Below are 17,107 nucleotides of genomic sequence, written 5' to 3' on the forward strand. Positions count from 1 at the left end.
TTCAAAAATAGAACAAGCACAATTTGAAAGCATAAAAAACAATTTTTTATTTCATTTTTACACTTACGTGTTTTGTTATTTTCTGTTAGTTTTGGACTCCCATAGTTCCTGTTAGTGCATCTCTGGGTTTGTTTTAGTTTCCATGGGGATTAATTGGGTTCACCTGCCTCTGGTTAGTGGTCAGCACGCTCACCTGTTGTTTACCACTAATCAGAGAGCAATTTATTAACCTCTCTCGCCACACTCATCCTGGCTTCATGGTTTGCTCCACGCAACAAGTTACGTTGGTTATTCCTGTGACTCTTGATTCTTGTTCCTGCACTAAAATTTGCCACAGCTTCCCATGCTATCGGCCCGCTTTTCTGTTTATTCTTGTTTTTGTCTGCTTGTATCTACGGTGTATGATTTATGAGAAATAAATCATATCCTACTTTCACGCTTTTGTCCGTAGTTGTCCGTTCTGCATCTGGGAGGAACCACTCCGCAGTAAGTTGCTAGCCACACGTGACATACGTGTTCCGGTTAACAGTATGTGTTGTCGTAATAATATTCATCAGTCTAATCGGTGGAATTGAGTCTGGTAGAGTTTTAAAATGCTTCAATTGGTATTCATTTTTAATCCATCAGAATATTGCATTAACAATATCAAAATCCAATTACAGGATGTAATTAATGTAATTTACCCACTTTCTTCAACTGCTCTAATAACATCTAATAGTTTATTCTTTACACATGTAGCATCATCTATAGCAAAATTTGGACTCATTTCATTACACACTCAGAAAGTTAGAAGAATATACACATTATTTCAGCAGTTTCTTTCATTCAAAAAGTTCAGCTAATTTTTAAACTTATCAAACTCATCCTGCTGGCCGGATAAAATCTGTTTGCAGGCCTGATCCGGCCCTCAGGCCGTACATTTGACACCCATGATTTAACCAAAATACTTTCAAAAGGGTCAACATTTAAAGAAATAACACGTTTGATGTTTGTGTCGGACTAAAGTTTTTAGAGCAAAAAAAGTTTTTTAAAAATTAGAATCCTTAATGTTTTTTACGCCCTTCAAAAACATAAAGACTTTTATGTCCTGTTTTTCTTTGAAGATAATTACATTTGCAGGTCCCCAGAGGGTTAAACATGAAAGGCATCAAAAAGCGCACTGAATGCATTTTAAAAAACCTGTGTGTTGAGAATTGCTTAAATCAAATCCAGCGTCCCACTGCTATTATGGGATTAGGGAACCTCTGTGAGCATTATTCCTAAAATAATCCTGCTGCTCTTGTAATAGCTTCTTCCGGTGCATGGGATGGGTTTCGACTACTTTGTGCGGCTGCTGAATGCTATGACATTTCTAGCCCGGCTATAAAATACGGGCATGCACACGGTTTAATTAAACAAAACGGCACGGAAGGTGGTCGGGGTTCTGCGGGGAAATCAAGGAGCACAAAGATGAGGGTCAGACCGGGTCACTGCGATGATTGAGCTACACCTGATCAGTGGAAACGGGGTCACTTCAGATGTCTGACACATTAGTAGGAAACATCCTCATCACACTTGGTTTGAATCAATACTCGACATGCTGATCGTGCATGTCGGGATTTTCTTCCACTTATTCTGTTTGCAGGTGTCGAACACTTCCACATTCTATTCGATTGTGATGAAATCTTCTTCCAGTAATGCAAACTGTGACTAAAGTCAGTATAAAGAAAGCACAAACAAGTATTATATTCCGAGATAACAAACGACAACCAATCACAGTCAAAACGTTGAAAACTGTTGTATGAGACCCAATAAAGTCCATAGTGAAACTTTCACATGCTAACAATGTAGTTTCTCAACTAGTAGTATCTCAACTTGTATCGGGACAACACTATACCGCCTCTGAAAAGTAACGGTCCACCAACGTATGATCCTGTAACGACTTGATATCGGATTGATATCCACATTTGTGGTACCATCCAAAACTAATGTAAAGTATCAAACAACAGAATAATAAGTGATTATTACATTTTAACAGAAGTGTAGATAGAACATTTTAAAAGAGAAAATAACCAGATTTTAACAGTAAATGAACAAGTGGATGAATAATTCATTTTTTACCACTTGTCCTTAATAATTTTGACAAAATAATAGAAAGGAAAATGACACAATATGTTACTGCAGGAGTTAAGTTAGGAGCCTTTGTTTGCTTACTCACTAATAAAAGACAAAATGTCCAGTATGGTCACTATTATATTTAAGGACAAACTTGCAATAAGAAACCTATGTTTAATGTACCCTAAGATTTTTTGTTAAAATAAACCCAATAATGCAATTTTTTTTTGGTCCCCTTTAAAATATTGAAAAGTACCAGAAAGTATACATTTTAGTATCTGTACCGGTACCAAAATATTTGTATCAGGACAACACTAATCTCAACATTTGAGGATAACCCGTGGAAAAGTATGGAATCACCAGAGTTGGAGGACGTTCATTCAGTTGTGTATTTTGTAAAAAAAATAAAAAATAAACAGGTGACAGACATGACATAAAACTCTGGTCACTTCAAATGGCAACGTTCTGGATTTAAGAAACACTACAATAAATCAACAAAATAAAACTGTAGTAGTAGTAGTTTCATTTTTAGGTCAAGCAGAGCGAACAAATATGGATTCATGCAATTATGAGTAAACAAATAATAGGAGGCCACGGGTAAGACCCAGGACACGTTGGGAAGACTATGTCTCCTGGCTGGCCTGAGAACGCCTCGGGATCCCCCGGGAAGAGCTAGACGAAGTGGCTGGGGAGAGGGAAGTTTGGGTTTCCCTGCTTAGGCTGTTGCCCCCGCGACCCGACCACGGATAAGCGGAAGAAGATGGATGGAAGATGGAAATAATACAATATTTCTGTACATTTTCATTTCCAAACATCTGCATCAGATTAAATCTGTTAAACTGAAGTTAAAATGAGTGACCACACCTGGTCGGGCTGTTTCACCAGATTGATTGACTTCACGCAATGTTGCAAAAGATGCTGATTGGTCACAGTCAGCAGTGTCTAAAATCTCGACCAAGTACAAACAACATGGGAAGGTGGTCTTAAAAAAACAAAAACAAATTGAGAACAATTGGATGTAAACTGGAGTGACTGTCTGTGACCAAAGAGTAAAAAACCGTGTGAAGGAAATGGGATTTGAACACAGAGAAGCTAAGGTGGTGCAACAAATTACTAGTGGTGTATTCTTTGTTTGATTGCCATTCATCATTGCTTTGCTCAGAATTGAGTGATTCCATATTTTTTTCTGCCAAATATTACAGAAAGTAATCTTGGACTCAAGGCTCCAAAAACTGCCATGCCGCCCAGTTTTTGTTTCATAATGTATCAACACATGTTGGTACCCTTGATGAACCACAGCTTCCCAGTGCTGGCAGCACTTATGCACTTCCAGACTTGACTGTGGACAAGACACAATTGTCTTGCTTGTTTTGGCAGCTATTTCTACAATAATGTATGGGTGCTGACTCATTTTCATCATAAAGTACATCCACACCAATGTTCCCTCAACAAATGTGCACTGCTGCTATGTCCTTTAAGCACAGAAAATCCATGCACTGCACAAAATCCAAATGCAAACTGCAACCTAAACTCGAAACGAAATAAACACATCATTTATTCTGTAGCATTTTGTAGTGGTACCCTGTGAGTGACAAGTGACAACGAGTTGTCCCAACAGAAAAAGCAATGCCGACGTCTGGCAAGAAAATTTAAGGAGGAGGAAGTGTGCAAGAACAATCTTTTTAGTGAGCTAAATTGATTACTGTCGGCCGTAATTAAAACTACCACCTACAAAACTACTACCTAGCATAACTTGTCACTATCTGCCATAATCAAACCAAAACAAACACAACTGAATGACCCGTCTCCGCTTGGGATGGTCTCCAGCTGGCCCCACTGTGGACTGGACTCTCACTATTATGTTAAATCCACTATGGACTGGACTCTCACTATTATGTTAGATCCACTATGGAGTGGACTCTCACTATTATGTTGGATCCACTATTGACTGGACTTTCACAATATTATGTTAGACCAGTGGTTCTTAACCTGGGTTCGATCGAACCCTAGGGGTTCGTTGAGTCGGCCTCAGGGGTTCGGCGGAGGTTAAAACACACCCGACTCATCGTGTAAATACAAACTTCTCCCTATCGCCGTATTACGGATACGGCAACATCTGACTGATTTGCAGGTATGTAATTTGTTGTGAGTTCATGCACTGTGTTGGTTTTGTTGTTTGAACAAGGTGATGTTCATGCACGGTTCATTTTGTGCACCAGTAAAAAAAAAAACATGGTAACACTTTAGTATGGGGAACATAGTCACCCTTAATCAGTTGCTTATTAACATGCAAATTAGTAACATATTGACTCTTAACTAGGCATTATTAAGTACTTATTAATTCCTTATTTTGCATGGCCTTATTCTAATCCTGACCCTAACCCTAACCAAGTAACTCTAAATTAAGTCTTTGTTACTTAGAATATGTTCCCCATACTAAAGTGTTACCAAAAATATATAACTTTGTCTTGAATTTTAAATTGTTTTATTTTTCACTAAAGAAGGGTTCAGTGAATGCACATATGAAACTGGTGGGGTTCGGTACCTCCAACAAGGTTAAGAACCACTGTGTTAGACCCACTCGACGTCCATTGCTTTCGTCCCACTGGGGTGAGTTTTTCCTTTCCCTTATGTGGGCTCTGTACCGCGGATGTCATTGTGGCTTGTGCAGCCCTTTGAGGCACTTGTGATTTAGGGCTATATAAATAAACATTGATTGATCGATATGTTGTATGTATACATATTGACAGCAGCCGGTGTCAATTCACACCCAAGTCACACTCGGCTGAGCCAGTGATGCGTTCAAGGCCACAGAAACATTCGGTCAACACCAACACCACACATAAACTGTAAATCCCAGGTCGTTACCCTGCGATGCGGTTGGCATGCAGCCAGTCGATGTCATTCACAGCGTGTTGTGTGTGTTTGCAGGTTAGCTTTTAGCAGCAGATTTTAAAATAGTTAAATGCGGCATGCTAACTCTCATTTTGGTGAAACGAACGGGAACATCTAAACTCCACAGTCACCTTTTTGCTTATTATATGCGCCTCATAGGAATGTCAATTTATGGCTTGTAATCATGAAATGCAGGTATTTGATTACATAAATGTTAATGAAAATTATGTAATGATGTATTTTACAGACAAAAAGTTGTACAATGTAGCTCATGCACACATCTCATTGTGCAAAATGTGAATGTTTTAAGGCAGGGGTCTCAAACTCATTTTCATCCTGGGCCACAACACAGTCATGGAACCCCTTGGAGGGCCGCTTCACAATATTAATTAGTTTCTACAGGAATTTGCGATGTTGCGATTGTGCATATTCACACAAATTCAGCCGAACCCGGCGAATTATGCATGACCACAAATCTTTTCCTGTTCCCCGCAATTTCCTTGCTCATTTTGAAAAAATCATCGACATTTTTTGCTAAGGGAACTTGTCCTAACAGAAGTCAAACGCAACGCAGCTAATCAATCAAATGTCTCCCTGCCTCGCCAGGTGCGATTTTGCCACAATCTGAAAATGCTGCAGCAAAATCAAGCAATATAGGCCCAATCAATCTAAAAAAAAAAAAAAAGCCCGCTAAATCCTGAAGGTACTGATTGTTACACAATCACACCTTTATTAGATTTTCATCATTGTTCAATAAAGGCAACTTTATTTATGCAGCACGTTTACCACAATTTTTAAATTGGACCAAAGTGCTTTACAGGTTAAAAAGCATAAAGCAAAAACAACAAAACAAAAACAAACAAAGAACATAAACAATGAATGAGCTAAACAAGATAGTGCAAGAGCAATACAGCAAAAGGGTTCGAATGAAAAGTAAAATTGCAAGATAAAAATAATGAAATAATAAAAGTGCGACAAACTGGAAATAAAAATAAAGCAAAGGGGGGGGGGACACTAGAAATGGTTGCCTAGTGCAGTGGTTTTCAACCTTTTTTCAGTGATGTACCCCCTGTTAACATTTTTTTTTAACTCAAGTACCCCCTAATCAGAGCAAAGCATCTTTGGTTGAAAAAAAGAGATAAAGAAGTAAAATACAGCACTATGTCATCAGTTTCTGATTTCCTAAATTGTATAACAGTGCAAAAATATTGCTCATTTGTAGTGGTCTTTCTTGAACTATTTGGAAAAAAAAGGTATAAAAATAACAAAAAACTTGTTGAAAAATAAACAAGTTATTCAATTATAAATACAAATTTCTACTCATAGAAGTAATAATCAACTAAAAGTGCCCTCTTTGGGGATTGTAAAAGAGATCCATTTGGATTCATGAACTTAATTCTAAACATTTCTTCACAAAAAAAGAAATCTTTAACATCAATATTTATGGAACATGTTAACAAAAAATCTAGCTGTCAATGTTGTAAGGACAATACCAATGGCGCGCAATTTGCAAAATGCGGTTGCGCATTTTGCAAATTAACTATCAAATCAAATGTTTATTGGATTCATCACTATACAGTGTACATCCACAACAGAACTACTGACTAAACTACTACCACAACTTGGTTTACTATTTATAAAATATAATAATGTAGGTCACCTGGAACTTGAAAGAGGCCACCCGGCCTGAATCCACACTTGGTAATAGTTTAGTCAGTAGTTTAGTCGTGGATGTAAACTGTATAGTGATAGATCCAATTAACATTTGATTTGATTTGACATTAAATTTGCAAAATGCGGTTGCGCATGAACTTACATTCATATTTTGTTGAAGTATTATTCAATAAATATATTAATGAAGGATTTTTTAATTTTTGCTATTTTTAGAATATTTTAAAAAAATCTCCCGTACCCCTTGGCAAACCTTCAAGTACCCCCGGGGGTACGCAAACCCCCATTTGAGAACCACTGGCCTAGTGGGTGGGTTCAGCTCAGGTTAAAGCCCAGCGAAAGAGGTAGGTGTTAAGAAGGGTTTTGAAGACCACCAGGCTTTGGGCTGACCTAATGTGGAGGGGAAGGCTGTTCCAGAGCTTAGGGGCGGCAACAGAGAAGGCTCTGTCGCCTCTGGTCTTTAACCTGGATCTGGGGACCGACAACAGCTGACCTTAGGGCTCTAGATGAGGTATGATGGTGCAGAAGCTCAGTCAGGTATTGTGGGGCCAGGCCATTTAGGGATTTAAAAATTGCATTGGAATCAGAAGTCAAAATAACAAGCAGATATATTAGTTCTGCTTGTGTAGGATTTGATATAAAGAGGATTTCAATGACAAAAAAGCCTGCAACAGCTTGTTGTGTCAAACAATACCGAGTATCGAACTGCATGCATTATATATTTTTTTCCCATAAACAATTGAAATGCATTAAAAAAAAAAGATGAAATGTCTTGTTGGTACACATTAGTCAAAGGCTTTCACAGGTCTGTAAATAAATAAAACTAGCGGGTCAGATGTTGAGTTTGACACCAGTGTTTTAAGGTGACCGGAAAGTGATCTCTGAAAGAGGTGCGTGTCTGAAATTCTTCCACAACAGGACCTCCACCCAGACTTTCAACATACAACTCAGGAAAAACGAACATTTTAATTTTAATTTTCAGCCGGCCAAATCACTTGTATCAGAAAACAGTATCATGGAAATGACTGTTATTGGATGTTTATAATAAAACATCTGATGTGGTGCAAGGAATGCTCAGCGAGTGTATGCATTGGCTCAGAATAGGGTTGCACGGCATACCGGTATTAGTATAGTAATGCGGTACTAATGAATCATATTCAGTACTATACCCCCTCTGAAAAGCCCCAGTCAGCAGTGTTTTAGCTACTTCTTAATCGCTAATACTTGCCTCCATGGCGATAAATAAAGTACGTTTTTTACAATTATCATCCCTGCAGGACGAGGGATAGCTAAACATGCTTCACTACACACCGTAGCGCACCGGCGTCAAAATGTAAACAAATGCCATTGGTGGATCTACACCTGACATCCACTGTAATAATACCAAGTACAGGAGCATATCTAGTCCATACTACTATGATTACTTCAACATGTTTTTGGCATCACAAAATATTTCGTTTTTTTATCATTTATAAACTCAGGAAATATTTCCCTGGACACATGAGGACTTTGAATACGACCAGCGTATGATCCTGTAACGACTTGATATCGCATTGACACCAAAATTTGTGGTATCATCCAAAACTAATGTAAAGTATCAAACAACAGGAAAATAAGTGATTATTACATTTTAACAGAAGTGTAGATAGAACATGTTAAAAGCGAAAGTAATCAGATATTAACAGTAAATGAACAATTAGATTAATCATTAATTTTCTACCACTTGTCATTAATAATGTTGACAAAATAATAAAATGGATAATGACACAATATGTTACTGCATACGTCAGCAGACTAAATTAGGAGCCTTTGTTTGCTTACTTACGAATAAAAGACAAGTTGTCTTCTATGTTCACTATTTTATATATGGACAAACTTGAAATAAGAAACATATGTTTAATGTACCCAAAGATTTTTTGTTAAAATAAAGCCAATAATGGAATTCTTTTTGGTCTCCTTTATTTAGAAAAGTACCGAAAAGTACTGAAAAGCCCATCCATCCATCCAATTCTACCGCTTTCTCCCTTACGGGGTCGCGGGGGGCGCTGGCGCCTATCTCATCTACAATCGGGCGGAAGGTGGCGTACACCCTGGACAAGTCGCCACCTCATCGCAGGGCCAACACAGATAGACAGACAACATTCACACTCACATTCACACACTAGGGCCAATTTAGTGTTGCCAATCAACCTATCCCCAGGTGCATGTCTTTGGAGGTGGGAGGAAGCTGGAGTACCCGGAGGGAACCCACGCATTCACGGGGAGAACATGCAAACTCCACACAAAAAGATCCCGAGCCTGGATTTGAACCCAGGACTGCAGGACCTTCGTATTGTGAGGCAGACACACTAACCCCTCTGCCACAGTGAAGCCGTACTGAAAAGCATCAAAGTAATTTTAGTATCGGTACCAAAATATTGGTGTCGGGACAACACGAGAAGGAACATTGATCATTATTTGTGCCTAGGGACGGCGTGGCGCAGTGGGAGAGTGGCCGTGCGCAACCCGAGGGTCCCTGGTTCAAATCCCACCTAGTACCAACCTCGTCACGTCCGTTGTGTCCTGAGCAAGACACTTCACCCTTGCTCCTGATGGGTGCTGGTTGGCGCCTTGCATGGCAGTTCCCTCCATCAGTGTGTGAATGTGTGTGTGAATGGGTAAATGTGGAAGTAGTGTCAAAGCGCTTTGAGTACCTTGAAGGTAGAAAAGCGCTATACAAGTACAACCCATTTATCATTTATCTTCACTGTTATGGAAGCTGTACACTGACTACTCCAAAGCATACTCAAATTAAATTGCCGATGGTGTCACAGCCACTCCGGTTGCAGCAAGCAGCTGCTGTCCATCAACACTCAACACACCAATCACTGATGAGCTTCCTGGGCTTCTCAAGCCCGTGCAGATCTGCGTTCCGGGCCAGAACATAGCGACCTGTTCCAGTACAGTAGGCCGAATATCTCCAGCTCTCTCTCTCTCTCTCTCTCTGTGTGTCTGTCCCACTTCCGGGTTGATTTGTGTCGTCTCCCCTTGTCGTCATCCAGCAGCATTCCTTCGTTTCCCGCGTCACGAGCTGTGTGCCTTGTCGCCCCTGTGGTCCCTCTGGTTCCCTTGTTGCCTCTTTGATCTCGACCTCGCGCCCGGACACAGACTTTGACGCCTCGCTCCTGCCCTTGAACTCACGCCTGCCCACAGACCTCCGAGCCTGCCTTGCCCCCCTCTTGGACTTCCGCATCTCCCTCAACACTTAATCGCGAGCATACACATATTTGGATTAGTTTCACACTCCATTCTAATGTTAATATATAAATAAATATAGAGTCAAACGACATCCTGCATTCTGTGCCGTCTTCTTCCTTCTGTATTGTAACGTTTTCACTATGTTTGGATTTCTATATGGCTGTGGAGTGAATCTGGGCTGCAAAAGTGACGGCGAGCTGCTTGTTCCAATGTTTGCTGTAAGTCTCAATGAGCTGAAATTATTAATGCCTCTCAGTATTTACAAGTTCATCCAGCCAGCATGAATAACCAGCTGCATGAATGAGATGATATTTCCCCCCTGTTGAGATCCCGCGCCCCCATTATTTATTACATTCTTGTCCCTCCATCTCCAATAGATTCCTTTCAGTATTTTTTCTCTCTCCTCCTCCTCATCATCATCCTCTTCCCTGCTGCTCCAACTTTCCTGCACATCTTGGTGTTAAAGGCAGCACACAACAGACCTGATAGTAAAGAGAGGAGAGAGGGTCCTTTGTCAACGCCCCCCTCCCGTTTCTTTTCGTTTTTTTTGAAGCAGTCTTGGTGCAGGACTGCATGCTCGGCGCACCTGCAGCCTAGTCCGGACCCAGACTAAGCTGCCCTGCTTTTGGAAGCTTTAAATTGCTACAAAAAGAAGAATCCCGAGGAGGATGTAAATGCATTTAAGAATGGACGTTTTGAGGTGGACGCGTGAGCAGGTGAGAAAGTATTTTATTTTTTATGGTTTTGACGAATAACACCCATGGGGAGATCGAGACCGTTTGACGGGTGGACGCTCGGAGTCGAGAGCGGCTTTTGGAGTTGTTTTGTCGGGGGGACAACGCATCATCATGGCTGCGCTGCACAGGATGCGTGTTTTTTTGTTTTTTGTTTTTTTTTGGTGAAACTTTAGATGGACGCGTGTCCTTGGAAATTGCAGCACAACAGTGCGCGTTAACTTTACAAATCTTGAAAAAATAAAATAAAATAAATTAATACATAAAAATGTAAAAAAAAAAATGGAAAAAGTAGCAAAATACGTTTTGATCGTGATTTATTTCCAGAGTTTCAGTCAGCGCACCTAAAATGTGAATGTCGCACGTTTGAATATTTGTCATTAAATCGGTGCAGCGTTCCAGTGGTGGTCGCGTGTAAGAGGGTGAGGGGGTTGAGGTGGAAGGCGTGGCCGCGGTCATGCTGCGCCTCGTCCACACGCGTGGGCGGTACATTAGCGCGCACATTTCTGCACCAAAAATTTGAATCATGCGAAGAAAAAGAAGAAGAAAAATGCTTTTTTGCGTGTGCATTTCCTGTCTGCAATTAGTGCATGTGTGTCCAGGGAAGATCCCAGGACCATAGACCCAACAATGCCACCCCTCACCATGGCCACTACGTTTGGTAGTCTAAAATAAATAACATTGATAATAATCCATCCATCCATTTCCTACCGCTTGTCCCTTTCAGGGTCGCGGGGGGAAAGAGGGGGGAGCAACACAGATAGACAGACAACATTCACACTCACATTCACACACCAGGGACCATTTAGTGTTGCCAATCAACCTATCCCCAGGTGCATGTTTTTGGCGGTGGGAGGAAGCCGGACTACCCGGAAAGAACCCACGCCGCAGTCACGAGGAGAACATGCAAACTTCCCACAGAATGACGCCGAGCCCAGCATCGAACCCAGGACCTTCGTATTGTGAGACACACGCACCAACCCCTGTTCCACCATGCATACCCGCATTATTCATCCATCCATCCATTTTCTACCGCCCATTCCCTTTTGGGGTTGCGGGCGCCTATCTCAGCTACAATCGGGCGGAAGGCGGGCTACACCCTGGACAAGTCGCCATCTCATCGCAGGGCCAACACATTAATACAAATAATAATAATTAGCTTTATTGTCTCCGAGGACTGCGATGAGGTGGCGACTTGTCCAGAGTGTAGCCCTGCCTTCCGCCCGTGTGCAACTGGGATAGGCTCCAACCTCCACACCCACCGCGACTCCATATGAGACAAGCGGTAGAACATGGATGGGTGGATGTCTCCAAGGAGAGATTTGTCTCGGGCATCAAGACACAGGGTTTTACATACATACATACATACATACTGTACATACATACATACATACATACATACATATATACATACATACATACATACATACATACAGTTCATACTCCCCCCGTATTGCACTTTCCCAATATTGCATTTTTTATTAATGCATCCGGATACTACAGTAGTTTTCTGTTTTTAAGTGCTTTTATTGCCAGTGGGACAAAGGACAATCTAAACCTGTTGAGTTTGTATGTTGCTGTTCTGTACCGTTTACTATTTGGCATCAATACAATTTCACTATAAAGTACGTGGTGTGGGTCACGGGTGATTTTAAGGCCCTGCTTCCTCACGGTCTTGTCGAATATTTATTGTGTGCTTATTGTTACTTAATCTTGATAGAAATATTTAGAACATCTACACTTGTCTCAATTGTGTTCTTAATGAAGTATCCCCTGCTGAAGACATGCTGCTTGAGGTTTTTGCTATGGGGGAAAGATGCAAAAAAATTAGACAACTGTGCATTTTGGAGAGCGTTGTTGTCTTTGTGTGATGTTTCAGACCTTGTTAATGGTGTACCTATATCTATTTACACCAGAGCTGTCAAAGTGGTTTTCACTGAGGACCACATCACAGTTATGCGTCTAACGGTGAATACTATTATTACACAATTATTTGATACATTTTATTAGCAGATTTTTTAAAAACTAAAATGAAAAAAAATATGGTAAGTTGCAATAATTTCACCTCAAAATGTAGTGTATATTACTGTGTAAATGGAAAAACAGTTCTGCTGTTTTTATGGTTAAAAACGGCAGCTCAGTTGTCAGAATTTTACTGTCAAATTTACATTTGTTTTTTTTTACTTTAAATTAAAAAAACAGCATTTTAAGTACAATTTTGGCACCTGAGCTGTAGATTTTTCGGTGTATTACTCTAAATGCCAAAATGACACCACAGTGTATTACAGTAAACAGTATTACAGTTTTCATTTAAAGAAAAATGCTGTAAAAAACACGGTAAATTTCACAATTTGCCCATGACATCTATTGCTACTTTTACGTTGCACATTTTGATGGATAATTTGCTTTGAAATCTTTATTATTAGTATTTATTTCTATTTAAAAAATGGTTTGAATGTGGGGCAGCATGGTAAAACAGGGGTTAGTGCATGTGCCTCACAATACCAAAGTCCTGAGTTGTCCTGGGTTCAATGCCGGGCTCGGGATCTTTCTGTGTGGAGTTTGCATGTTCTCCCCGTAACTGCACCTGGGGATAGGTTGATTGGCAACACTAAATGGTCCCTAGTGTGTGAATGTGAGTGTGAATGTTATCTGTGTTGGCGCTGCGATGAGGTGGCGTCTTGTCCAGGGTGTACGCCGCCTTCCGCCCGAATGCAGCTGAGACAGGCTCCAGCGACCCCCCGTGAACCCAAACGGGACAAGCGGTAGAACATAGATGGATGGATGGGTTTGAATATGTGATAATATATATTTGCACAATTAGACAATATTTAAGTTAACATTTTTTTTCTGCAAAAATGGAAAGAAAAAATACATTTAGTCAGAAAAATTACAGTACTTTATTGATACCTATTATTTCCAAGTTTTCGAGGGCCAAATAAAATGAAGTGGCTTTGAGTTTGACACCAGTGATTTAGACAATACGTCAATAAGATTGTCCATGGTGTCCCCCGCCTTTTGGACCCAGTGGATTATTTTCCTAGTCTATCTGTGTTGGTCCTGTGATGAGGTGGCGACTTGTCCAGGGTGTACCCTGCCATATGCCCAAATACAGCTAGGATAGATAGATGGATAGATAGATAGATAGATAGATAGATAGATAGATAGATAGATAGTACTTTATTGATTCTTTCAGGAGAGTTCCTTTAGGAAAATTAAAATTCCAGCAGCAGTGTACAGAGTTGAGATCAATTTAAATAAAAGTAAAAAGTAAATAATGGGGTTTAAATGGAAACAAAATAGAGAAATATTACAATAAGAATAAAAACTAAAAAGCAACAATGGGAATAACAATATAACAGTAAAATAAGAATATAACAAGACAATGTAGGCAGTAGTGACCATGTTATGAAAACGTATTGCACTGTTATTGTTTTGCATCCCCTGTCATCCTAATATCCCCCGCCTCCCGCCCCAGAGAGGAGTTGTACAGTCTAATGGCGTGTGGGACAAAGGAGTTCTTGAGTCTATTAGTCCTGCACTTGGGATGAAGCAGTCTAGCACTGAACAGGCTTCTCTGGCTACTGATAACGCTATGCTGAGGGTGACTGGCATCATCCAGGATGCTCACTAGTTTGTCCACAGTCCTCTTCTCTGCCACCGTCGCCAGTGTGTCCAGTTTCATTCCAATTGTAGAACCGGCCCGCCTGATCAGTTTCTCAAGTCTGGAGCTGTCCTTCTTAGATGTACTGCCCCCCCAGCACACTACCATGTAGAACAGAACACTGGCAACCACAGACTGGTAGTACATCCACAGGAGTTTTTTTGCAGATGTTGAAGGAGTGCAGTCTCCTGAGGAAGTACAGCCTGCTCTGTCCTTTCTTGTACTGATGGTCCGTGTTGACAGTCCAGTCCAGCTTATTGTCCACCCAAACCCCGAGGTACTTGAATGAGTCCATGGTCTGTACCTCAACTCCCTCGATCACAATAGGTTGTGACCGTGGACTCGACCTCCCAAAGTCAATGACCAGCTCCTTGGTCTTTGATGGATTGAGCTGCAAGAGGTCCGTGTGGCACCAGACAACAAAGTCCCTCACCAGATTCCGAAACTCCTCCTCTCTGCCGTCCCTGATGCACCCGACGATGGCTGTGTCATCCGCGTACTTCTGGATGTGACACAGCTCTGAGTTGTAGCAGAAGTCAGCGGTGTACAGGGTGAAGAGAAGAGGGGCTAGCACCGTTCCCTGCGGTGCTCCGGTGCTGCTGATCACAGTGTCAGACGTGATGTCCTTCAGTCTGACGTACTGTGGCCTGTCGGTGAGGTAGTTTGAAATCCAGGCAACCAAGCAGGGGTCCACTTGCATTTTGTAGAGCTTGTCCTGAAGGAGGCGGGGCTGGATGGTATTAAAGGCACTCGAGAAGTCCAGGAACAAGATCCTCACAGTCCCATTTCCCTTATCCAGGTGTGAGTGGGCTCGATGCAGCAGGTAAAGGATAGGCACTAGCAACCCCGCGGACCCTAGAGGGACAAGCGGTAGGAAATAGATGGATGGATTCTGTAGCCTCTTTTTGTTCTTTGCTTTCTCAACCGTCTCAGAATTCAATTTGTTCCAGAAGTGTCATTTGAATGCTCACCATCTCTTTAATGGCATGTCTCTCCTCTCTCTTTCGTCTTCCCTCCAATAAACCTGGTGGGCTTTTTCACAAAATATCGGAGGCGCATCAGTATTGGGTGTGTGCTTTTTGACTGAACCAAGATCCATTTGGGATGTTAGTTCCTCTCATTAGTTGGTGCATGGTTCTTCTTCCATGCAGTCGCTCAGTGAGGTCTGCCACCTTCTCAGAGTCACATATGGTCAAACGTCACTGCTTGTTGGGAATACGTTCTTTGTTATTTCCGCACCCAGAATGAATCAGTGGATCAGCAAGCCAAAAATGAGTTTAGCAGCTGATAGGCCAAGACTGGAATGTGATTCTGGTGCAAAGACTGTCCCTTTGCATTGTTTCAATTCAGTGCGATTATTATTGTTCTTTTATTCCATTTACAGGCCTGCAGGATGTGTCCCTTTGCATTTGTACACTTTTTAAAAAGGCATTTACACTTTTGCAAATAGAGCATTTACAGACAAGACAAACCAAGCAGTCCGGTTACAACGATTGAACACCCTGTGGACCCTTCTACACTAAGCCGGGGTAAATCCAAACTAACCTTATCCTCCACACACACACAATGGTTGTTTGCAAGTGATTTATCAAGACTGAGTGCAAGTGCTCAACACTAATTTCCTCCACATTCATGACATCATGTGCTCCCACAGTCCAACATGTGCTGATTTCTTATGTTGTGAACTTCGCAGCACAATTTCCAGTTTTTCTTATCAACATGTTCGAAAAGGAGTAGGAAGAAGCAGAGCTTTTTTAATCCTACCCCTTTTCTTTTAAATAACAGTTGCTAAAACTTTTGTTCACTTCCTGTTCTCAAAGTCTTCACAATATACTCCATAAGTAATCACAATAAAAATAAATAAATAAATAATTGTTGAAGTACGTTTTATTCCATACGATGAAATAAGTAAGATTATTTTGAGAATGAAAGAATGAATGGGTGAATAAATTCAGAATGTTTATCATGGTTCTTCTTTTTTTTACTTTGTAAACACTTTAAGTTTGAAGAGTTTCTTGAAGTGCAGGATATTAGTACATTGTTTGATTGCTTTGCTTAATCCATTCCATAGTTTAATTCCACATACTGATATACTGAAGGTCTTAATTGTTGTACGTGTGTACAAATGTTTTAAATTACATTTTTCTCTAATATTATATTTTTCCTCTTTTGTTGAGAAGAGTTGTTGTATATTCTTGGGTAGCAGGTTATAGTTTGCTTTGTGTATAATCTTAGCTGTTTGCAAATCCTCTATGTCTTGGAATTTCAGTATCTTTGATTCAATAAATAAAGGGTTTGTATGTTCTCTATATCCAACATGATGTATTTTTCTAACTGATCTTTTTTGTAACACTGTTAGTGAATGAAGTGTACTTTTGTAATTATTTCCCCATATTTCTACACAATAACTCAGATATGGTAACACTAGTGAGCAGTAGAGAATATGACGTGATTTTTGGTCTAGAACATATTTAGCTTTATTCATTACTGACGTGTTTATTGCAACTTTATGTTGTATATTTTTTACATGAGATTTCCAGTTCAGGCTTCACAGTGGAAGAGGGGTTAGTGCATGTGCCTCACAATACGAAGGTCCTGCAGTCCTGGGTTCAATCCCAGGCTCGGGATCTTTCTGTGTGGAGTTTGCATGTTCTCCCCGTGAATGCGTGGGTTCCCTCCGGGTACTCCGGCTTCCTCCCACCTCCAAAGACATGCACCTGGGGATAGGTTGATTGGCAACACTAAATTGGCCCTAGTGTGTGAATGTGAGTGTGAATGTTGTCTGTCTATCTGTGTTGGCCCTGCGATGAGG

General features: G+C 40.8%; 1 protein-coding gene across 5 annotated transcripts in view; it reads left to right on the plus strand.

Moving 5' to 3' along the window:
- The first annotated feature begins 10,362 nt into the window (after positions 1-10,362).
- Positions 10,363-17,107, plus strand: part of htr2cl1 (5-hydroxytryptamine (serotonin) receptor 2C, G protein-coupled-like 1) — a 225,008-nt gene continuing 218,263 nt past the window's right edge. For all 5 annotated transcript variants that reach the window (XM_061913502.1, XM_061913506.1, XM_061913504.1 and 2 more), the window contains exon 1: positions 10,363-10,613. The gene's annotated coding sequence lies outside the window, so the exon portion shown is untranslated. The remainder of the gene's footprint in view (positions 10,614-17,107) is intronic.

The sequence above is a fragment of the Nerophis ophidion genome, linkage group LG10, assembly GCF_033978795.1.
Source record: "Nerophis ophidion isolate RoL-2023_Sa linkage group LG10, RoL_Noph_v1.0, whole genome shotgun sequence".
Lineage (NCBI taxonomy): Eukaryota > Metazoa > Chordata > Actinopteri > Syngnathiformes > Syngnathidae > Nerophis > Nerophis ophidion.